Source organism: Rhineura floridana, chromosome 1 (genome assembly GCF_030035675.1).
Source record: "Rhineura floridana isolate rRhiFlo1 chromosome 1, rRhiFlo1.hap2, whole genome shotgun sequence".
Taxonomy (NCBI): domain Eukaryota; kingdom Metazoa; phylum Chordata; class Lepidosauria; order Squamata; family Rhineuridae; genus Rhineura; species Rhineura floridana.
Window position 1 is genome coordinate 13,856,543 of NC_084480.1, and position 2,339 is coordinate 13,858,881.

General features: G+C 42.3%; 1 long non-coding RNA gene across 1 annotated transcript; it reads left to right on the plus strand.

Moving 5' to 3' along the window:
- The first annotated feature begins 269 nt into the window (after positions 1 to 269).
- On the plus strand, positions 270 to 1,630 carry LOC133375626 (uncharacterized). Its single transcript, XR_009760265.1, has 2 exons — positions 270 to 367; positions 1,289 to 1,630. It is a non-coding gene; the product is annotated as an uncharacterized LOC133375626 (long non-coding RNA).
- Positions 1,631 to 2,339: the final 709 nt, after the last annotated feature.

A 2,339-nucleotide genomic window follows, 5' to 3' on the forward strand; every position in this document is an offset into this window, starting at 1 on the left:
CTCTGGGAGGCCATGAGACTGTAGGTTCTCACAGCTGAACTCAGTTAATTAAGCAGTAAGCAAGAACACCTGCTTATCAGTCTGAGACTGGTACCTCAAGGCCACAGGCCTGGGAATGTTGGAGAAGCGTGTGACCATTAGGCATGAAAGCTCTAGAAGATTTCATCATCAGAAAGCCCCCTGATTGGCTAATTAAGTCCTGGCTATTGCTGGGCTTTCCCCCTTAAAAATAGAACTGTGATTCTGGGTCTTTGTTCCCCAAAGTTCCTTGGTGCTACCTGATGGTGGGGTTCTATCTGCATTCCAGGCTATACATCTCTGAGAAATGTGGAAACATGAAGTTGCTCTGCTGGTTTGCCTATATTGTGTGAGTATAGATTAGCATAGACAGCTTTGTTATTTTTATCTGTGACTTGAACAGGTATTTTACCTAACCCTGGGGGTGTTTGGCTTAAGAAATTATTTTGCTGCTCTATTTTTGCACTTATATTTTATTTTAATAAAACTACCTCTTATTTACCAGTGTGTGTTCATTTCAGAGGGAAAGTTGCTCTGAATCCAGCACCTTGGCCAATTAGCCTACCATACAGTTGGGTATTTGCCTTAAGGCTCCAGGACAAGGAGTGCATCTTTGGTTCTTCTTTTGGACTCCTTGGCAGGTCTATTTCTGGCTCTTTGGGTTTCCCTTGGCCCAGAGGGGGTGACCAGGGTTAAGGGGTGGTGGCAGTCTACCTACCTTGCAGGGTTGGTGTTGGTTTAACTCAGCCCTAGTAAGGGACACACGGATTGTGCCTGGCCAGGATCAATTGCCCTGGGTGTGGGAGTTGACCCCGGTGGGAACTTGCAAGTTCTTGAAAGCTCCCATGCCAAAGTATGTGGGGGGGGGACAAAGCTTTTGGCCCTCAAGATGTTCCTGAATGACAACTTTTAACATCCCTGCCCCTTGGCCGTACTTGATGGGGCTAATGGGAATTGTTGTTCAGCAACATCTGGAGGACCAAAGGTTCCCCATTCCTGCAATAAGTGAACCAAAAAACCATCATTTTTCAACATTCACACTTCTCCAGGTTTTACAGTGCAGCTCTCCAGCTAAGTAACATGTACAAAAATGCATATCCTGGAGTAAAGTGCGCATAAAAATGCATATATTGGTGAAAATAACATACAAAAATGCATTGTGTATGTGAGGCAAAACTGCATACAAAGTCTGTATATCAAAAGAAATTTGCACTGAAGTGCTGGTGAATTTTCATGAGGGCTTGTATTTTTTTTTTTAAAAAAATTGCAGACTGATGTGGAAATGTGAAGAACTGAAGACTGAAACCAAAACTTATGGATTCCTCCACCTCTAATTCTTAGAAGTGTTGGATTAAGCCTTCATACGAGCAAAGAGGACAGCTGAGCTACCAAGGGAACCACTGTTGTCCCCAAATCTTGACTAACTTGCCTTTTGTTTTCAAGTAAACAGTCTGCATGTGCACTGTAAGAGCCAGAGAAGATAAGAGCAGAACCTATAACATTCAACTACTGCAGCAAGCTAGCGGGGCTCCAAGATGACACTTGAAAGAAAATGTTCAGATGCATCCATGGGTTGCACCTGCACCAATAAAAAGGGTGTTATTTTTTTAAATTGTTGCTCATTTCACACCTCAAAACCACTTAATTATAAGTAAGCAGCAAGAAAATCAAGGTATGTACTTTGATATCACACCACACTCCTCAGAAATCATCCCTGTGGGGGCCTTGCCAAGTATGGGTTGCTCCAAAGCAAAATAAAACAAATTAAGAAAACTATTCAAAATTCATTTGAAAACATCATAATAAAAGCACAATGAAACAGACAAGCTGAACTTGGTTAATTTGCTTCATGCGCTGTGCAGGTTTATAGTGCATCTCTTAGTATGTTTTAATTAGCTTCATAATCATCACCGGGTAACTAACAACATGTACTGCTAGCTGGCAAGAGGAACTGTTGGGAATGTGTTGTAAACCAATGTGGTCCTTTGGACTTTGACCAAACTAAGGACATACAAGTTCTCCATTATGTGAAGGGTAACACTGAATTCCTCTACATACACAATCTGGGGTAGATTTTGTTTGTTTCAGGCAGGGAAGGTGGTTTAGCTAGGAAGAATTGTTTGGGGATTTAACAGATTATGATGTGTTCCAGTCAGGGGCATTGCTAGAGGCATAAGGTTCCAGTCCTCAGGGTTCTGCATAAAGGGCTTAATTACATAAAGTCCAACCTTTAGTCCATCTAGTATTATCTATCAACTGGCAGCAGCTCACGAGGATTTCAGGCAGGCTTCTTTCCCAGACCTATATGGAGATGCTGGGGA